Raw genomic sequence first — 21,923 nt, 5'->3', positions numbered from 1 at the left:
AATGTGATTTTTTATCCCTACTGTCCCACATACATAAAAAAACAGCGGTATTTAATGTACCCCAGTTTCATTCCTAAGAGTACAGCTATGACTTTTAGATCGTAACATATTTTCCACTTGTGTTCAGTGTATTTGATTCCGCCTAGGAGCGCTGTCATGTTTGCATAAGTCTCCTTCATGTGAACTGCATGACTAACAGGAATAGATGGAAGGTGGTTGCCGTTGTGAAGTAATACGGTTTTCAAACTAAGCTTGGAGGCATCTATGAATCGCCTCCATTCAGTTAGATTATAGTTCAAATTAAAACTTTTCATCAAACCATTAACGTCGCAGCGAAAAGTGTTTTTCTTCAGAAAAAAAGGAAGCAGTTCCCTCTGACGTTGTTTGTACTGTGAGACCCTGCCATCACATTGGAGAAGATTCTATTGCTGTAGTCTTGACCCTAGAAGTTCTGCTTTATCCTGTGTTAAGTGAAGGTGTCGAATGAGATCACTCAATTCCGCTTGACTCAGTCTGTGCGGTTTATCACCTTCTTGCTCAAAATCACGGTCATGGGATGAGTAAGGCTTGTTCGGTTCTTCTACTTCTATACTGTCTTCGTTTTTTATTTCTATTTCATAATTTTGAGGTGGAGTAGTAACTGGTGAACTATCGGAATATGGAATAGATTCAACGGTTCCTCTTTTCTTCACTGACAATCCTGACTTAATTGATGGATTCAGGCAGAAATAGCAGTAATCTGTATGGTCTGTAGGCTCCCACCAAACCATAGGCACAGCAAAACCAATAGATCTTTTTCTTTTTCTTTTTATTTTTCTTTTTCTTTTTCTTTTTCTTTTTCTTTTTCTTTTTCTTTTTCTTTTTCTTTTTCTTTTTCATCCATTCTCGTAGTATAAATGAACACGAGTTGCAACATATATATGGAGCCCATGACTTATCCTGGTCCCCTACCTTGATACCAAAATAATGATGATAAAACAGTCCTCACAAGAGGCGTCAGACTGCGTTTCTATGACGAAAATGCTAGTTTAAACCACAAATGTAACAAAAATTATTATTCACGGAATTTACACATTTCCGTGGCATCTTGATTTAACAAATTTTACACGTTAAAAGCACTTCAAAGCCAGAAGTTCTGCACTAATTAAAACAGGAACTCACGTCACAGCAACAGTACATATACAAACAGCTTTAGAATGTTGTATTTTTTCAGTTGACAGGTGCGCCAACTTCCAACACAAATTTTTCCCAAAATTGAAAATGTAGACTCTAGAAAAGTATATGTCACTGTATCTCCGAAGCAAGAGCTAATCGGATTTGGTCCTGGTGAGTTTTTAATTCACCAGCGGGAAATACGTGAGAATAGGCTATTTTCCGGCCCGAAACGTTTTCATTGTTGTACAATGCTATTAGCCAATCAGAAATTTTGATATATATATTTTGTAGCCAACCAAAATTTGGGGTGTGTACAAGCATTCTGCCTAGAGAGTTCTGGAACTTTCCCCTCTGCTATAAAAGCTGGGAGCTTTTGGGCCATGTTGTCTTCTTCTTCGCTCCAGTCTAGAATTTATTCCTTTAGTGGAGGCAGGAGTAACCCTTGCCCGTCATCGGAAGGTCTACCAGCTCAAGGTAATGGCAGACGTCTTATAAATATGTGATAGTTCCAGAAAGCTGATTTCTAAATTTTAACATCATCTTTTAAATGTAAATTTTCAGTCAAGTCTAAGAACTCGACTCAAATCCCTGCGGGGAAATATGTAACTTAAGGGATAAAGAGTGTCCTCCCTCTTTTAAATCCCATTCAATTTGGTAAGGGGGTGACTTTGTTTTCCTAAATTTCTAAATTGTTAACACTATTTTGTAAAAAAATTTGCGCCATCTAGTCATTGTCTGTAGTATACAGGCTTGGCGTCTGTGAAATGGCGTACGGCTTTTAGTGCCGTGAGTGTCAGAGGACAAGTTGGGTTCGCCAGATGCAGATCTTTGATTTGACTCCCGTAGGTGACCTGCGTGTCTTGAGGAGAATGAAATGATGATGAAGACGACACATAAACCCAGTACCCGTGCCAGCGAAATTAACGATCACCTATCAATAACAAATATTTTTATATTAATAAGACCTATTGGTCTGGTCTTGTATGAAAATGGGAGTCCCGTCTCCTGGGTTGTAAACGAGCAGATCTTCTGGGACTGCCTGTTATTTCCTGATGTTTCATCTAATATCTACTGTTGTCCTTTTTTCTGATTTTCAAAGAAAAGAAAATAGTTATTTATAAATATATGTTTCAACATTTAATCTTTGGTTCATGATTTGTCGAGCCATTTACCCCTCACGCTTCTTTCCCTCTCCGACCACGACAACATGGTAAAAATTATTATTATTATTAATCCGGGGATTTATCGTGGAACGCAGAGATAAGGAAGCGCGTGGGTTCAATGGCTGGACAGGGGGTTACTTAGAGCAAAATTTTACTTTAAGAAAACTGGAAATTTTATTTCTTTCTTTTCTTAAATTCTGATAGTAATCTAATGATATAGCAAGAAACAGGTGGAATATTACTTGAGGATATTCACATTAAACAACGAGCTCGGCATGTCCAACAATACACTCCACTTAGAAGTCCTTAATTAGCTACACGCTTAATTGGGAGAAACTTCCAGTCATTAACCTACCTATAAAAGAGCATAATCGCTCCTAAGAGGTACAATGTTACAGTGTCTGAGCTGTTATACATAGAAGCTAGCCTCAATCAAGCAATCAATTGCTATTTACAATTTCAACTACAATGGTAACCCGTAGCGTGACCCCACTTCATAGTGTTCATACACAGGTTGCACCATAGAGGAGTTATAAATTACGAAGTTTCACAACCAGATAAAGTACTGTTCCCCAAGGGAACCTAAATATATACACGATTAATGTAAAGAATACACAGGCACATAATTACCCATTCTGATGGGCCTTGAGAAGGAAAAGGAAAAGAAACCGAAAACAGGCGAAACACCGGTACTCCGTAGAAGAATGTTCACAAAAAGACAGGAACGTAGGTGGGATAAAGGCCCGATGATACAGAGACTAATCCCATGCTAAAATGTGTGACTAAAGAGACAAATTTCCAAAATTTAGAGGTTGAAGATTTTGGTCACCTAGCTCAAAAGGAGAAGGGGAAAGTTTCGAGGGTCACCACTAGTGCTCCCTTACATTAAATATTTTCCCAGTAGGGAATATATCTTGAGTCCGGAAACTGCGCAGAAAGTCCTACATTTCAGAAAAAAATGAATACATTACATGTTAGATATTAAGGAAAACTGTTGAAATCTTCCCCTCAAACCACACGCCGGCATAACCTGTTAGCGTTGGATCTCCATACCGGTCACGCGTTGCATCCTGGCCCGCTCTAACCTCCTTCAAGTCGCACTCTCAAATACCGGAGCAAATCAGACAAAGCGGCCCTAAAGCGCTCTGCTTAAATAGCTCAACAGGGGAAAATTTAGATTAAATTAAAATCCAGAGCGCTGATGGTTAAATTTCCATACACTCCCCTGCGTTCGATTGGCTAGAGAATTTAGTTGCAGGCATGTGATAGGCAGATTGCATTCGAGGAGGAACCAGGCGAAGTGCTGAAAACTTCGGCACATCAGAAAGCAATAACCAGAACAGAGGTTTACCAACTACAAGAAATGAAATATTTTTCTAAGTTGATTTGGTCTTAGCCCACTGTAGATCGCTAGAAAATAGATGGCAGAGCCATTTAACCATCGCAGAAGAAAGTTTTAGAAAGTCTTAAAAGTTCTTGGTCACTGTCATAGATGGCCATAGTGGAGAAGGCACGCGGTTTAAATGGCCATGGAAAGTGTACCTTGGTACAATTATTATTATTATTATTATTATTATTATTATTATTATTATTATTATTATTATTATTATTATTATTATTATTATTATTCTTTTATAGATTTTAGCCAGCCGTGGACCACGTAAATAACTCCTCATGATTTTTCTTTGGCGCCAGTACTCCTGCATCCACCTGCTTGCTCATTACTATTATTATTATTACTATTATTATCATTGTTGTTGTTATTGTTGTTATTATTATTGTACCGGGGGTACACTTTCTGCGTCCAGTTAAACTGCGCGCCTTCCAGAAGGCCATCGGTGTAATGGAACTGGAACGAATGTTACGCAAGATACTTAAGGGTTGTGACTGTTAAAAGTCTCTACCATCGGCCTGAGTACCCCCTCCGGTGGGATAAAGACAATTTATTCTTAAGGAAATTTTTATTTCCAAAATTGGTTAACTTTAACTCCTATATCTATCCACCTATTAGGAAAAATGTAAATATGTTCGATAGCCAATTAAAATTCGTGGGGGGAGGAGTAACGAATTCTGGAATCCTCCCCCTCGAAATACTATAAAAGCTGGGCGCTTTAGGGCCGTATTTTCTTAACCTTCGCTTCAGCCTAGTGAGTGCGGCGTAGCATTCAGAGGCATGGGTCTCAGGTCGGTACTCTGAAGGGCCATCAACTAAAGGTAATGGCAGAAAATTACACCATCTCCCTTGTGTAATGTGTACCCGCCATCTTCTTACGAGTTCGGCTTCCAGTGGTATTCCCTCTAGGAATAAAGCAGATGTATTAAGCCTTACACCCCCTCCCTAGTCCGATGTAAAGCCACCATCTTGCTCCAAGCTCAGCTCCATGCCCCTTAAGGATACGTTTCAACGTTAAGCCCCTATGAATAAAGCACATGTATATAGCCTTACGCCATCTCCTTAACCCTATCAGTACAATGTGCCTACAAGCCTCCCTGAGGCTGCCTTCCAACGTTACGCCCCTAGGAATAAATCATATGCATTAGGTTTTACACCATCTCCCTTGTCCTATTAGTACAACGTGTAGCCTCTAAGCTCGTGTAGGGAAGGGCAACCGGTTAGATTAACGCATGGTCAGCGTGCGGTTGCACAATTAGCTGGGGTGTACAGTTATATCTGAGCTGGTGTAGGGAAGGACAATCAGCCAAAGTTCAAACATTGCATATTTTTCACGTGCAGATCGGGGATGTACGAGCACCTGGCTAAATGCACAAAAAGCTACATTCGCCTATTTTTGCTAGGTTAGTAACCCCTGTTGCTTGCAGAAAGAATTCTGCTGAGACGTGACATTGTTCGCTTCATAATATTTTTTCAGCATTCCTGTTTTCTGCAGGGGATTGAGCTGTTAACTTACACTAGTCTACGGTTCAAGAAAAATCTAGTGTTCGATTTCCTGGTTATGTTGAACTTCAGTCTAAGAGAGTTCCAAGATCGATGTCCGTTCTTTCTTTGTTCCAGAAAGTCCTAGACACGATATCTGTGTAGGTTAGATATTTTGACTAATGTTACTTTTGTTCAAGGGCGCCCCCAGACTCGATCTCTGTTTGGGTCAAATATTAAAAATGTTATTTACTTTAACACGTGAAACATGTAGATCCTCCTGTGGTTTGGGACTGTAGACATCGCAAGAAGGGACTGAAAAAGCTCCAGAGCTGGTAGCGTGGGTTGGCGACCATGAGGTGCTTATCTGAGTCCTGGCATTGCTTTCAATTACTTGTGCCAGGCCCCTCTCTTTTATCTATCCTATCCGACCTCCCTTGGTCAAATCTTGTTCTTTTAGCACCCGGACGGTATTAGGTTTCCAAGGTCTAGGGAGTCTTTCATTTTCACGCCCTTCGTGGCCCTTGTCTTTCTTTGGGCGATACTTTCACTTTTTGAAGTGCCCGACCTCTTCCAACTTTTCTCTCTGATTAGTGTTAATAGATGATGGTACTTCCTTTTAAAACAATAATCACCACCACCATTCTTTGTTTGTATAATATGTCTTTGTATTCGTACATATCTTCGTCTGTAAATATCTAATAGACGTTGTTCTTTTTTGTACACTGACTGACAGAGCAAATGCAACACCAAGAAGGAGTGGTTCGAAAGGGATGAAAGTTGGGGGAAAAACAGAGACGGCACGGACGAATAATTGATGTTTATTTCAAACCGATATGCAGGTTACACAATGCGCACGGCATCGACTCAGTAGGATGTAGGGCCACCGCGAGCGGCGATGCACGCAGAAACACGTTGAGGTACAGAGTCAATTAGAGTGCGGATGGTGTCCTGAGGGATGGTTCTCCATTCTCTGTCAACCATTTGCCACAGTTGGTCGTCCGTACGAGGCTGGGGCAGAGTTTGCAAACGGCGTCCAATGAGATCCCACACGTGTTCGATTGGTGAGAGATCCGGAGAGTACGCTGGCCACGGAAGCATCTGTACACCTCGTAGAGCCTGTTGGGAGATGAGAGCAGTGTGTGGGCGGGCATTATCCTGCTGAAACAGAGCATTGGGCAGCCCCTGAAGGTACGGGAGTGCCGCCGGCCGCAGCACATGCTGCACGTAGCAGTGGCCATTTAACGTGCCTTGAATACGCACTAGAGGTGACGTGGAATCATACGCAATAGCGCCCCAAACCATGATGCCGCGTTGTCTAGCGGTAGGGCGCTCCACAGTTACTGCCGGATTTGACCTTTCTCCACGCCGACGCCACACTCGTCTGCGGTGACTATCACTGACAGAACAGAAGCGTGACACATCGGAGAACACGACGTTCCGCCATTCCCTCATCCAAGTCGCTCTAGCCCGGCACCATGCCAGGCGTGCACGTCTATGGTGTGGAGTCAATGGTAGTCTTCTGAGCGGACGCCGGGAGTGCAGGCCTCCTTCAACCAATCGACGGGAAATTGTTCTGGTCGATATTGGAACAGCCAGGGTGTCTTGCACATGCTGAAGAATGGCGGTTGACGTGGCGTGCGGGGCTGCCACCGCTTGGCGGCGGATGCGCCGATCCGCGCGTGCTGACGTCACTCGGGCTGCGCCTGGACCCCTCGCACGTGCCACATGTCCCTGCGCCAACCATCTTCGCCACAGGCGCTGCACCGTGGACACATCCCTATGGGTATCGGCTGCGATTTGACGAAGCGACCAACCTGCCCTTCTCAGCCCGATCACCATACCCCTCGTAAAGTCGTCTGTTTGCTGGAAATGCCTCCGTTGACGGCGGCCTGGCAATCTTAGCTATACACGTGTCCTGTGGCACACGACAACACGTTCTACAATGACTGTCGGCTGAGAAATCACGGTACGAAGTGGGCCATTCGCCAACGCCGTGTCCCATTTATCGTACGCTACGTGCGCAGCACAGCGGCGCATTTCACATCATGAGCATAGCTCAGTGACGTCAGTCTACCCTTAATTGGCATAAAGTTCTGACCACTCCTTCTTGGTGTTGCATTTGCTCTGTCAGTCGGTGTACTTCACTGTCTCAGTATTTTAACACGAATAGAGGAAGACTCAGCCCTCCAAGACGCAGCCTAACATCTTCCTCAGCCAGATCTTCAGTGAGTCTCTGTGGGTTTTAGTTGGGGTCCATAACTGAGATCCGAACAGAAAAACTGGAAAACACTTTGCTTTTCAATTTCTGCCTGTAATCGCATGGGCGCCCGCAGGATCTTTTCCAGGAGGGGGGCACATTAACAATTTTCTTGAATATAAAAACCAATATAACGTCAGCAACATTAAATTGTTTAGAGAAACGTCCAGTTATAACATATGCTAGATGACTGTCAGTAATTTCAGTTTATGAAATAATCTAATAATAATCTAATAATAATTAAACAATTGAACATCAACATCTTTAGAATTCGAGGGGGGGCAAGTGCCCCCCTTGCCCCCCCCCCTTGCGGGCGCCCATGTGTAATCGTTATCCATCAGGATGAAGTTCAGCCTCCAGGAGTCGAAATATTGAATCAGCAGTCTCGCCATATTCTCCGTGAAGTCAGACTTAATGTGGCAACGAGATTACAATACGAAAATGTGATCGACGAATTTGCAACAAAGAAAGCGCGCCGTAATCCACTCGCTGCCCGACTTGAGTGTGGTGTGGTAAAATCTACATGTGTGATTATTATTATTATTGTTACCGTGTTTTTGTGGATCACAGAGAGGTGAAAGGAGGTGCGGGCTGAATGGGTCTATCTACTATATCAAAGATTAACTTAAAACTGTAAGAAAGGTTATATTTCTTTTCAAATCACAAACTTAACCAATTTTTCACTGAGTGAATTAACAAGGTTACAGGTATAAGTTAGCAGTTTGGGAAATTACAATTGCTGAGCATCCAGCTCCAAATTTACAAGTTTGCAACATCACAAATGTTGGGTTTAGTTAGACGAGGAGAAAACCCTCCCAATTCAAGAGCACTTTGCTCCAAAGTTTACAATTATGGCCTTCCAAAGGTCCCACTCAATACTACACAAACCAGAAAGAGTTTACAATCTCTCCGAATTTCACAAAAGAGACTGGCTCCCAATTCTTACAGCCTGCTCAAGGCAACATTACACAAAAATCTTACAATTTCCGGCCCCTCTAGGCCGAACCTACAATTTACAATTTTTACACAGGGGTATCTATTACCCAAACTACTGGGCCTTCGTGGAAAGAAGAACAGGTTAAATTACTGGCCCGAACACAAAATGTGTGGAGGCGTACAACTGCACTCCTAGAAAATTAAGTATAAAACCCTAATTGGGCTCACAGCCTGATGATGCAGAGGCTAATCCCAAGCTACTGAGGTGACTAGAATGAAGGTTAATGTAATGCTTGACAGAAAAGTGAAACAGTCACAAAAATCGCAGTCACCTCAAGATAAATTGAAAGGGAACTTGAGAGGGTAATGCACTCTCTATCCCCGATTTACAGTTACAGACTTTATGAAATTTTACATTAGCCGAAAGAAGTTTTACATTTTAGAAAACAGGTAGTTACATAGTTAGAAATTATAACCTTCCCCTCGTGTAAGTCTGCGGAGGAAGCTACAGAAAAATAGGACTGGTGGACATTAACTTGGCTGTTGAACTGCCTGGCGAAGAATGAGGCGCCGCGCCTCCTGCCTGTCTTAGCACACACACTTAGTAAGACGACGATCAATAAGACAAGGTAGCCTGAAAAAGCCGCAGCTTATATACCCGAGGGAACGGTTCGAGAGTGTTCTAGACTAAATCCGGACACACCCCCCTCATTTTTATTGGCCGAATTCAAAAGGTACAAGAAACCTATTATTGGCTGAAAAATAATTACAGAAAATTCATGCTTGGCTATTCAAAACTGGCGGAATGAGAAGGAAGTGTTGCAAACCTTGAAATAACAAAATAAATGAAAGTTAATTTAGTTGAGAAAGCATAAGAACACAAAACTTCTTAAAGTAATTAATTCTTTTACCTTGGACCAGAGTGCATTACCTCAGTTTTTTGTAATGACCACTATGGAGAAAAGTTTAAACTTCTTGAAGTAAACAAACACAAAACAAATAAATCCAGTCAGTTTAGGCAACTTCAAAATAACACATTATTCAATATTTCAATGGTGACATCTTCTGGTCATTGTCCCAACTTCATGCATTAGCTGTTTCACGTTTAGTAGGAGAGATAGAGTTCCTTAAGGCATTTCTTTTAAATGTGCAGAGTTGAGTTGTACCACCCGGTACAGACCTCAACCCCCCAAAGGTCCTCCTCGGGTGACACAGAAGAAATTTGAAAGAAGAACATTTTCACATTGAATTTTTATAGATGAGAAATATCTGGCTGAAAATATCTTTTTGAAAAAGAAAGGTCGTGAAACTAGTTAGAAAGTCTTCATGCCATCATAGAAGTTTATGCTATGTCGATTAAGTTAGACGGCAAGACCAGCCGCCGCTGCCGATACTCAGGCGAGGTCCCCCGGACGCCCCAAGTACCCTCAGATACACCTCTCCCGCTATTATGAGAGGGTTAGTCGTGGGAATGGTCGCTGCAGATCAGATGTAGATGTGCAGTCCCCAGATGAGTTGGCGGTGGAGTTACCGCCCTTCAGCCCTTGCCGAAAGGATGGACTCCGGCGCGCCGTTCAGAAGGAGTCTTCACTAGAGTGGAGTGGGCCCTTACCCCACTCCGGTATCACTCGCCAGATGTTGAGACACGGACACCGACGGCTGAGAGGCACTGCATCATTAATTATTTTGGCGACAGTGATTGTTTTGCTGGAGTTTTGAGAGTACAATCTTTATTTGTATGGAGGCAGAGGGGCGGGCGGCGTTGATTGCGAGTGTGTAACAACAATGCGTGGATGAAGGAGACGGGGGCTTGGTAATGGCCACCAGGGAATAGACAACAGGAATAATCAGAGGGGAAGATTGTATATTACAAATTTACATATGGAGGCGGGGCAGAAGGTCTCGATATTAACATTACATACATTTTAAGCAGTACGACGCTTCTAGAAGAAACATAACCTTCGACTCCTGTCAAAGGAGCGAGTGTAAAACAACCATGAATTTACACTGGTTTCACCTGCGAGAGGTGAACCCTAAATATCCTCTCCATGGCTGGGTTACTGACCAATAATGTAACCGGTGTTAGAAAAACTAGAATGAAGCACGGCCCATGGAATCTGGAGGCTTGCCCGCAGGAACAAAATTTTTAGCCATGACTTGAAATCCGACTTTGAAGTCGGCGTGCCTCCGTCCACGATCATATCTTCCTCTAACTTTTTCGTGGGGCACTTTTAGGTTGCTTTTAGCCTTCTTCCATATGCACTGAAGAAAATGGAAATTGCAACACCCAGAAGGAGTAGTGCTACATTACTGCAATTGAACACGCTGGACGAGTGTTCGGTTGTGATTCGATTATTACACTTTCAGGTCCCTCTGACCGCAAGATTGGACAACAATCAATACGGGATGCGCCCACCACGAGCTGCAATATATTGATGAATTCATCGAGGCATGGAGTCAATAAGGCCCTGGATCGTTTCCTGAGGAATTGTGGCCCATGCTTGCTGCACTGCACGAGCCAGTTGTTCCAGAGTTGTGGGTGGCTGAGGACGGTTGGCCAGTTGTCGACCCATCATGTCCCACACATGCTCAATAGGACTGAGGTCCGGGGGTCTGGCGGGCAATTCTAAGGTTGTGATGTCGTGGAGAGCTTCTCTGGAGATGCGTGCATTGTGAACCCGGGCATTGTCCTGCTGAAACATCCCATTAGCAATGTTCGCCATCATAGGGACAACCACTAGATTGAGTACCCTGTCAACGTACTGTTGAGCAGTCATAGTGCCCTCGACAAGCACTAATTGTGATTTCACATTAAAGCCAATAGTTCCCCAGACCATGATGCTTGCTTTTGGCCCTGTGTGCCTCTCGACAATAAGATCTGGGCGGCCCCTCTCTCCGGTACGTCGGCGCACACGATTCCGGGGAACCCTGGGGGCAAGACAGAAGCGCGATTCATCACTAAAGACGACCCTATGCCATTCGTCGACTCACGTCGATCTTTCTCGACACCAGGCCAGCCTTACCCGTCGCTGTTGTGGGGTCAATGGAACACCTTCTGCAGGGACACGGGCTCGTAAGCCAGCTGCACGCAGGCGATTACCAACTGTTTGTTGTGTGACGTGGGGTGCCACAGCTGCTCGAATTTGCGCTGCTGTTGTATAGGGTTCCATCCGGGCCATTGTGGTCAAATGAAGGTTACCGGATGGCACGTTTCCCGTAGATGCCTGTCGGCCAACACGTGCAGCGACAGTCCTTAGCGATAATCCAGCCTCACACAGCCCAATTATCCGAGCCATTTCAAACGGCGACATTTGTTGATAGCGTGCTCTTCTCTTTCGTCGAGGCATGTTTGACGGGGAACACTTCACCGCACAGACTGCAAGTCAACTACGCTACGCCAGAGTCCGTATACTGGAGTTGATTCCTCCGCGACCAATCACGTGGGGAGACCTGGACCAACAATCCAATGGGTCCTAAACTTTGATCGTTTACATACCTATATGATATCGTTCCATATCTTGAAAATCAACGCAAGCGACCAATGCCTTCATGGTGTTGCAATTTCCATTTTCTTAAGTGTATCTAATATTATCGGGATCTGTTGTCTCTGGTAATATGTCGTTAAGTGACCAAAGATTAGAGAGCGGCGTGTTAGGAACAAACTTCAACATGAGAGATGCTGGAGTGAACTTGCCGACTCATGAACTGCCGAATTTAGAGAAAAAGCTAACCAAATGCAGGGACGTATTCCACCTGCTGTTCTGCTCTGTGGCCAACTCTGCTTGTGCACGCGGCCTCAGCATCGCTTCAGGGTTGTATACGGAACGTTACTTTATTTCACACTTTTCGAACTGAGTACTGAAACTTTTGATGGTTGAGTATTCTCGTTTGCTGAAAGCTCAGGTAATTATTGAGATTTAGTTATTCTTCTTCTTATTCACAGTACCATAATAGGTCCCCTGACGTTGGCGATCACTGTGGTGAATGCAGTATGATCTCTTGCTAGGTGGAAAAGTCTTTCAACACTGTAAATTCCAGTCTATTCTTTGATGTTTCTAAGCCATGATTTTCGCCTCCTCTTAACTCTCTTCGACCCTGTATTTTGCCTTGTACAATCCGCTGTAAGATGAGGTAATGGTCATTTCTAAGGATGTGGTCAAGGTAAGACATCTTCCGGAGTTTTATTGTTTGAACGAGTTCCCGACTTGCTCTTGCCCTTCTGAGTACTTCTTGGTTCGTTAGTCGTGCAACCCACGAAATCCTGAGCATCCTACGCTGGATTCATATTTCAAAGGCTTTCAAGCGTTTCACTGATATGTTCTTGAGAGTCCACATTTCCACACCATATAGCAAGGCTGACCATATATAGCACTTGACCATCCTCTGTCTAAGTTTTAAATTTAAGTAGTCATTGCAAAAGAAAGATTTCATTTTTGTAAATATTCTTCGTGCTATTGCTATCCTTTCTTTCGCTTCTTTCTCAGGATCAAGTTGCTCAGTGACAATGGCACCCAGGTATTCAAAACTGGTTACTCTTTCAATCTGTCGATTGTTTAGTTGTAAGATTGCCTCAGCATTGGCACGTCTGCTGAAGATCATGAACTTGGTCTTGTTTACATTTATTTTAGTCCCATGTCCTCACTTACTGCACTAATATTATTGAGCAGGAGTTGGGGACCATAAAAATTGTCACACAGGATGACTGTATCATCCGCATAGCTTATGTTGTTAATTATGCCACCATTTACTTTTATTCCATATTGTTGATTTTCAAAAGCTGTTTTGAAAATTTTATCCGAGTAAAGGTTGAATAACAATGGATATAAAACACAACTTTGTCTAACTCTTCTTTGGATGGCTATCTCGTTTGCGGTTTCATTTCCGATTCGGACAACGACCTTTTCTCTCCAGCAAAGGTATTCAATTATGCGGATATCTTTGCTGTCAACTCCTATATCCTTTAGAACTTCTACAAGTTTTGGATGTTGCACTCTGTCAAATGCCTTTTCAAAATCAATGAAACAAGCAAACACTTCTTGCTGGTGATATAGACTGTTCTGAATTAAGATATTTAGCGCAAAAGAATTTCTGAATCCAAACTGTGTTTCGTCGAGGTCTTGTTCACACTTAGTCTTGATTCTGTTATGTATTACACGAAGGAATACTTTAAATGTGTGGCTCTTGCGACTTATTAGCCTATAGTCATTACCCTTGCATGCCTTTTGCTTCTTTAGCAACGTGATGAATGTAGATAACAGCCAGTCAGGTGGGATGTCTCCAATATTATGTATAGTATTGAACAACTTTATCAAGAATTGGATATTGTCTTGGTCAATCATTTTAAGAAGTTCTACAGGGATTTCATCTGGACCTGGTGATTTCTTGCTTTTGAAACTTTCACAGCATATAGCACTTCTGATTCAAGTATATCAGGGCCTTCACAATTAGCTCGTTGGTTAGTTTCCTTACCTCTCTGATCACAGAAAAGTTCCATCAGATAATTTTCTCAAGTATTTAAAACTTATTGTTCATTAATAATAGGCTTATCTGTGGCATCAACTAGTACAGAAAGGTTATGTTTTTTGTACATGCCAGCAATTTCCTTTAATTTTCGATGTGTATTGACCAGTACTGAGAATGTGAGGAGGGAGTGAAGGTGTAAGTGTTGACGGCCACACCAGTAGTGAGAATATGAGGAGGGAGTGAAGAGGTAGTGTTGAAGGCCACACCAATACTGAGAATGTGAGGAGGGAGTGAAGGAGTAAGTGTTGACGGCCACATCAGTAGTGAGAATGTGAGGAGGGAATAAAGGGGTAGTGTTGAAGGCCACACCAGTACTGAGAATGTGAGGAAGGAATAAAGGGGTAGTGTTGAAGGCCACACCAGTACTGAGTACTTCAAGAATAGGTTAACTCGTGGTCAGAGTAACGTTAGGCCTGCACTTTTATGCAGTTAGTCCGGGTATCAAATTGAAAGTCTGTTAGGTTAAGCTTACACTCGTATGCAGTTAGCAAGGTTGTTGAATTTGAGTCTCTTAGGTTAAGCTTTTACGCTTAGGTTTCGAACTAGGGTCTCTATGGTTAACGCCTTTAGTCTTGGGGTTGAACCCGGGGTCTGTTAGGTTAAGCCTAGGCACGTAATCAGCGTTACGTCATGTAAGGTTAAGGGCGCGCTCTTAGCCAGCAGCCCGCACTGCGCTGTGACTTCACCTACCGGATCAGCCTCGTCCTGGGGCGTGTGGTGGCTATGGTTCCAGTAACCGTGAAAAACTACTCTGGAAGGGTCGGGGGAAAAAACCAGGTAAGTCACTTTTTCATCGAAATTGAGATATTGTTACAGCCCGCTTCAGAGTGATCATGCGCATCTATTAAGTGGTCGGAAATGGGAAAAAAAGCAGGTGAGTCAGGAGAAATTAGCACTCAAAGTTTCGCTGTTAGGGGAAAGAACTAGGGAAGTCTAGCACAAAAGTTGCTTTTTCTCAAGTTGTACAAATATTGACTCTCCTGCTTTTTTCCCCTGACCCTTCTTATATCAAAATTACAGACTTAACTTCGTATTTCGCTTATTAGATCTGAGGTAAATAAAAAAGTCAAGATGACCAAGTCTAGAATCCTCCTTAATTAGTCTGCCGACCCAGGCATCCTACTCAAACGGGTCGTAAGGACCAAGAAGCCAAACACCTGTTACAAACATCGCGGCCCTTGACTAACTTACGATCTGTTTTAACGGTTACTTCGCCACTTTTTGGCCTATTACAAATTAAAACACTCATTAAAAATCGAAGTTAAATCCCCCTCTAAATACCGGTTTGTTAGAAGCGAAGCTTTGTCCCCTCCCCTAGACCTTCCTTCTTCTTGTTTTCAAAATTCCAAAGAATTCGATTTTTAACAGTTTTGGGGAAGAGAGGCTTTCTTTCCTGACATTGGAATAAATATTTCCCTCCAGGACAGGTGTTTTTTCCTCGCCAATAAACGTCTTGGAGATTTTCCAACTCATGGGCATTTCGTGAAAACAGATGGGTAGAAGGGTATAGTTTTCACCCTAGCCACTCTCATGTACTCGCTCTCAACAAAACAAAAAAAACATAGACATTAGGAAGAGAACTACTACTGAGATGTTTTCATTCCTCCCCTAAGGGGAAGGTAGGCCTCTTAGACGATGACGCCGTTTCCCAGGCCGGAAAATTTTTACGGTGAAGGAGATATGACATTTGAAAAATTCACGCCCGAGTTCTTGTTACTCGTTGTAATTTTTCAACCTTACTGGCATCGTTGCTCAAACATCGTCCTTTGTACATTTGTTTCAAGTGCTGTTTTCATATTTACGTTTTGCACATCTGATAGGGAAGTTAAGGGGAACGTGCTAACTATACGCTGCCTGGCTGCTGGCGCAGCTCGATGCAGCCCGGTTGGTTCACGTCCACTGCTTCGCTCCTCCCTACATCTCCGCCACACCCCGATACTCCCGCGGCACTTCTAATTTTACGACTATTCATTTGTTCAATTTTGGCGTTTGAACTTGCGCCGGGCACATGCAGTTTTCACCTTAGCATTCTACTGCCTCCCACGAATATTCCTACCAAATTTCAACAGAATCCGAGTGTAACACAAGTATGTGTTCCCTCGTTAGTTGGAGAGCTAGAACTATGAGGGACAGATTTTGGCAGGGCTCAAGACGAGAAGTACTGGAGATGAGCGACCGGAAATTATAAAAAAAAATTATATGGTACGAGGCGTGGAAGAAGAAGTAGAAGACTATAACTTGCTATAGGAACTGTGTGAGGGAGATGGAGACTCTGATCACAAACAGAACGCACGCACAAGGAGGAATATTCAACCAGAAAAATGAAGATGGAAATGATACGTTGAACTTTGTGCAACATTGAAGCCCATGATTTGATGTCGTAGAAAGGAAATCATGCATCCGATTTTTAAACAAAGCATTCGAGTGGAGTTCAAATAATATTTTTGCTGTGAAGGTACTGTCAATAAATTTGACGTGATTGTTCTTACCCATGAATCCACTGTGTCATTAGCAGTGCTGGTGTGGCTTAGCGTGTACAGAATATTATAGAAGATATTTTCAATTTATTGAGGAACAACACAGTTCAATTAATTCATTTTTTGTTTTGCTTACGGTATTGCACATGCATTCCTTAATAATTTAGCGTTTTACGTATTGGTATAATCTATGGAACTGGGAAGTAAAGAGCTTAAGAAGGAGGTGCAGGTTAGAAAGAAATACAGTTAGGAATGTTCGCAGAAGTAAGGAGATTGAAGAAAGTTTCTTCTCTGAATGGTTCACAGTAAGCAGAGAGCAGCAAATTAACTTTGTTGTTGTTGTTCCACCGCCTGATAGCAACATCGTACGCTTCACCATGTCGACTAATGTACAGGTCAATCCATACCACATACAGTACATCAGGGCCTCTCAAACTCCCAAAATCTCACGCGTGCAGATCGAGGCGCAAGAGCTCCGTGCACTGTGCATCGGTGCCGCTCGGTATAGCTCGGATCAACGCTTCGTCTCTGGGCTACTCGGCTAAGCTCGGCTCTACTCGGCTATACTCGGCTCAACTCAGCCCGGATTTGGAGCGCTACGGCGCAAGTGGGGCAGAGGGAGACAGGCGGAGCGAGCGAGACAGGCGAGAGGAAAGAGAGAGTAAGCGCTATTGCTCCAAATCGAGGAGTGGGGGGTCTGCACTCTGGTCAACCAAGCCAAGTCGTCTTTTGCACCGTGCACAGTGCATGCACCACGCGCATGCACCCTGACAGGCCCTGCAGTACATCATGAAGGGGGGTCATACACTAGTCCCCCCTGTGGGTGCGGGCGGTAGAATAACACCCACGGTATCCCCTGCCTGTCGTAAGAGGCGACTAAAAGGGGCTCTGAACTTTAGAGCGTGAGTTGGCGACCACAGGGCCCTCAGCTGAGTCCTGGCATTGCTTTCACTTACTTACGTCAGGCTCCTCACTTTCATCTATCCTATTCGACCTCCCTTGGCCAACTCTTGTTCTTTTCCGACCCCGACGCTATTTGATTTGCGAGCGCTAGGGAGTCTTTCATTTTCACGCCCTTCGTGGCCCTTGTCTTCCTTTGGCCGATATCTTCATTTTTCGAAGTGTCGGACCCCTTCCATTTTTTCTCTCTGATTAGTGTTATATAGAAGATGGTTGCCTAGTTGTACTTCCTCCTAAAACAATAATCACCACCACCACCACCAGCATACATTAGCCATGCCATGTTCAGTTACCACTTGATAAAAATATGACTATTTCCTACATTATTTCAAGTAGGACATTGAAAATTAATATGATGATATATAACATTATAACCTTTTGTTTGATATAGTACAAATCAAAATTCAATGTAAAGTAGCCGCATTATTAATTAATAAATTTTGATAAAATTATTAACCACATGATATGACATTAAACATGATAACACTTTAAATATGAGCTTAAAGTTTGTTTTCCTTCTTTTGAATCGAACTGACAGAATATTATAGAGGACGGACTAAGATGAAATCTCTAAGTGCATTCAAATTAATTTGGCAGATTTTTAAAAAAATATACACATAATTTGTACATTTTTATGACCAGTTTATATAATTATATTAAGACTAAATTTTGTCTCACTTCCATTATTTTAGTTAATCTCCTGTAGAATTCCTATTTGACCAACTGTGCAAAATTTCATTTAGATCAGACACGTGGTTCTTGTGATATTACGTTTCTGGTTTGTAAAAAGTAAGTTTTCAGGAAATCGCATGTAAAGTTGTCACACACAGTTCTACTACCCGTTCACCTTAGAAGGCTCCACTGCCATATGTTATACCCTCTGTCTGGATGTTCTTGGATTGTTCTTCCAGTCTGAGTTTCGTCTAGACCTTCTAGCCTCCAAAGCTGAGTTTTTCTTACAATTTTTCAGCTGAATCTACACGTACCTTGTCAAACTTTCTCAAAGCTTCCAGAGTATTCTTCCCAACTTTGATTCCCAATGCCCTCAGTCCTTGTAGACTACTGCTAGCTCCAGCATTAAAACTGGCCATTGCATTGTACGTGCTATTTGAACGTATTACCATTGCATGATGTTTCGGGACAAATGGACCAAACTTTACAGTTGAAAGACTCATTTGCATTTTGGTTTCTCCCTTTTAGACATCTTCTCAGTAACTCTGTTTTGCCAACCCAGATATATTACTTCCAGTTAATTTCACATTTCCACAAATTTCAGCACAAATGCTCACTTATATTATCCACTAAAGAAGAAAAACCTATAATCCTATATGACACGCTGTCAGTATCCTTAGCATCACTGACAGGTGACCTAAGGTCCGGCCCAAGTTTCTTGGCTGATGCACTAGGCCTACTGGTTACGTCAAAAATAGCATTGTCATTATCACCCCTCTCTTCATTAGAAAAGTGATTTCCATCAAATCTCCTCTTTTTCTGTCTTGCAACGTTCCCTTTCTTAGGCATTATGATCACAATTCACAACACAATGTAATAGAAGCACGTGGAAAGTTTGAAAACAAACTGCTACTACCGCCAAGGAGTACACAACAGAAACCTTGGAAACAGAAGTTCAAAGCTTTCCACTCTCAAAGACAACTCACTATACCGAGGATACAGGCATGGCTTACGTGAATACTAACCATGCAGCCACTGATATAATAAATTGACGAAAAGAGGAACCACACAACCGTCTGTAAATTTACATCCACTGCTACGTAGCCACGCCCATCACAATGTGCAAGCTGTCACTAAAATGCAAATATCTCTAAAACTATGAGGAATTTTTACATAAAACTTCGTATATGTGTTTAGAAAGCCTCAACCTACCCTATGAGATTTATTTTTTGAAGACATCTTTAGTATAATATACTGTATGACCTCCTGAAGTTACCTGGCAGTAATATAGGACCGGGGACCTTGTTTAAGACTCTGGTAAATTAGTGGACTACACTGCACTTGTTGGTAAACAAAGCCACGTGCTTTTTTGACAGCTGTCATCTTGACGGACCCTAACCTCACTTTGAAGGATAATAGAGCGTCGCTAACCTCACTGTTGCCATCTTTACGGCGCTAAACCTCAAGGCTGCCACCTTATGCATGTCGTAGCGCGGAATTTAAAATACAACAACAGAACATCGCTAACCTCACTGTTGCCATCTTTACGGCGCTAAACCTCAAGGCTGCCATCTTATGCATGTCGTAGCGCGGAATTTACAATTCAATAACAGAACATCTCTAACCTCACTGCTGATATCTTGACGGGCTTAAACCTTACTGTTGCTACCGTGATTATACGCTTTTGTGTTAGTTTACTGTTAATCGCTAAGCTGTTCGCATCATCGAAGTAGAGAGTAACAAGTGTCAAGTAGATTTAAAGAAGAATCAGTTAGCAGAAGATAAAAGTCCGTCACGGAAAACCTATTTCTAGGTATATTTGCAAAGAGTGTGGAAAAGCATTTTCCCGAAGCTATCACAAGAGACGTCATGAGGTATCATGTAGGACAATTTTCCAATGCAAACATTGTACAAGAGAATTCAAGAACGCATGCAACGCTCGACGTCATGAAGCCGCGTGTAATTTAGCTTCATCTAGAACAAATACAAAGAGCTCATCCGTATTCAAGCGAACACTGATATATTTTTAAAAAGTACACCTCTGCGAGAGATTTTTAATTCTTCCTTGTTGTCTAGGCTTGCTACGAGTTCTGTTACTAAGCACAAACTTCAAGATAAAGAGAGGCAAGATCATGATTATGATAATAAGGATAATGATGTTGATCAAAACAGTAGTAAAGGGAAAGTAGAAGAAGAAGGAAATCTTAATATTTCATTGCCATTACAGCTTGATTATTTTACTTCATTTCCTAAGCCTACTACACGTTCTGTCGCAGTGCAAACATCTCAAGAAGCGATGCAAGATAAAGAAGAAGAAAATTTCAACGCTTCATTGCCATCGAAACAAGTTAAGTTTGTACCTAGAAACGCTACTGCCGAAGCACGTATTACATCAAAAGAAGTCCCTACACATCAACTGTCCGCATATAGACTCAAAGTTCACAACAAGCCTCTGTTACCCTATGTAGATTTAAGATACTGTAAAGACCCGAACGTACTCGTAAAACGTTTACAAATGCTAAGAGCCTATCATGATGCTGGTTACATACAGTACAACGAAGATATTTTTGAAATAGAGCATGAATTACGTCGTGTAGGTATTATTAAGTAATAGCTCTCTCTCGACAGTACAACAGCTTAAACAGCTTTCTACAATCCCAGCGCTTACCCTCACCTAAGTCATCCTTCTGTAGTATATAGTCGATCGAATAGCTATATTCATATAGATTATTTTCCAACATTCTCCCTTCCTTAGGGTGTTAACTCCGCCTAGTTGTAGAGCCGGTCTCAAACACGGATAAAGAGAGGAGAGGCACCCTAGCCCATTAGCCCTTTAGCCCATTAGACCTTTAGCCCTTTTGCCCATTAGCCCTTTAGCCATTTAGCCTATTAAACCTTTAGCCCTACAAAGAATGTGCGGTAATCTAATCTCCTTAGAACAAACGTATCCCCTGACATGTTCTAAACACATGTTGTATCGAGTACAGTGTTCTATTTTAGTCTTGATCACTTATTTAGTATTCTGAATACTTCAATCACTGTTCCGATCACATGATAAAGTTAACGACATCGAGTCCAGTGTTCGATTCTAGTCTTGTTATGTTTCAATCACTTCTTTTGTGATTTGCAAGTCTAAACATGCATAATATGTTATCGCCGCACACTCTTGCCTTCGTGATGCAGGTTTAAACTTGTTCGATAGAGTTATGTCTTGACATAAGAGGAGGCCTTAACAGCTTATGTATAGCCGCTATTGTTTAAAGATAGCTGCTGTCAAGGAAAAGCATGTAGAATTTTTCAAATTACCCACCACCAAATTTCAAAGGTATGAGGTTTAGTGCTGTAAAGATACCTGCACGATGCTTTGTTGATTAAAGATGAGAGCTGTAAAAAAAATAGCACGTGGAATTATACAAACAAGAGCACGTGGAATTTCAAATTGCTCTCTACCGTATGCATAACAGCAGCTGCCAACTTGCGCAGTAGCCTCTAAGCCAGCTTTCTTCATAAGAGTAGCCGCTATCTTGTGCGAGTACCCCTAGGCTGTCTCATAAGGAGCTGTGTATAGCCGCCATTTTGTATCCGTCATCTTGCGCAAGCATCCCTAGTGAGTCTCAAGCCATCTTGTTCAAGCACCCTTAAGCTGTCTCATAAGAAGCTATGTATAGCCGCCATCTTGCAGAGTTAGATAGCCGTCAATGCCAAAGGGTCTAAGTAGGAACCGAACCGTTCATCTCATCATTAAACTACTTTTTCTTATGTTATCATGTTTCTAATACTGTGAACCTAGGTATTGGGCAGAAATATTTTGTCCGTTTTGCTCTACGATGCGCCGTTTTCGAGATATTTAACATTTTGCATTTAAGCCCCAAATTTAATGAATCGAACCAGCACGGCACGTT

The sequence above is a fragment of the Anabrus simplex genome, chromosome 6 (genome assembly GCF_040414725.1).
Source record: "Anabrus simplex isolate iqAnaSimp1 chromosome 6, ASM4041472v1, whole genome shotgun sequence".
Lineage (NCBI taxonomy): Eukaryota > Metazoa > Arthropoda > Insecta > Orthoptera > Tettigoniidae > Anabrus > Anabrus simplex.
This window is presented reverse-complemented; position numbering follows the sequence as displayed.